The 817-nt window shown below is 34.4% G+C and overlaps 1 long non-coding RNA gene across 1 annotated transcript in view; it reads right to left on the minus strand.

The window, feature by feature from the left end:
• Positions 1 to 16: 16 nt before the first annotated feature.
• The window catches only part of LOC103581795, a 5,609-nt gene continuing 4,808 nt past the window's right edge, over positions 17 to 817 (minus strand). Inside the window, exon 2 of the long non-coding RNA XR_549690.1 lies at positions 17 to 200. This is a non-coding gene — a long non-coding RNA (uncharacterized LOC103581795). The remainder of the gene's footprint in view (positions 201 to 817) is intronic.

Here is an 817-nt window from a genome sequence, read left to right on the forward strand (position 1 = left end):
AAAAAATAAAATCTCATGTTATAAATTCTCTCCTGGAAATTACTTTTATTATTTTTTCCATAATCCTACCACACAAGCATGAAAACACTTTAATTTTTCCAGTTAGTTTTAAGCAAGCCCAGAGGTGAGGTTTAATAAGGATCAATGGCACTTTATCTGGGACAGGGCCCCTTCACAGCATGCAAATTACACAGTAACACCTAAAAAAAGAAACAGATTTAATTAAAAAGAGTAGAACCACAGGCTCTGGAAATTCAATTAAAGGATTTATGCAAAGGTTTGCTAGGTTTTTTATATGCAGTTACTGCTTACATAATGAGCTTTTCACGTTAAAAATCAATAGGTAATCTAGACTAGAAGATCATCCCCTTAAATACATTTTTGAAATCAGTTTGAAAAATAGTCCATCAACTGCTGTGACTACTCTTGCTGCTTCAATTACACTAAAAGCAATATTTAGATTGTAAGACGTGCTATGGAATAATCTATGTTTGGATGTTGCTTTCAAGGGCTCTTATACTCTTGAGTGCCTAAGATGATCACCTAGTAATTCGAGACTGTTAAACGTATAAGTAATTAATTTAATCACCAGCAAAAGCTCACAGACACAACCCCATCATATTTAAAATTGTTAAATGAAAGGGGAAAAAGAAGGAATTGAAAGGAGGGACGAAAGGGGGGAGGACAGAACAACTTTTCCTAAATTAGTCTTTCCTATCTCAATTGCCTATTGTATGTTGGCTACTTAGCCCTTGGAGATTTGCATTTCATTTAAAAACTCATTTAGGTTCTTCAACTGAGGAAGCAATTGGCTAGC

Source organism: Galeopterus variegatus, unplaced genomic scaffold (genome assembly GCF_000696425.1).
Source record: "Galeopterus variegatus unplaced genomic scaffold, G_variegatus-3.0.2 Scaffold13958, whole genome shotgun sequence".
In the NCBI taxonomy this organism is placed as follows: domain Eukaryota; kingdom Metazoa; phylum Chordata; class Mammalia; order Dermoptera; family Cynocephalidae; genus Galeopterus; species Galeopterus variegatus.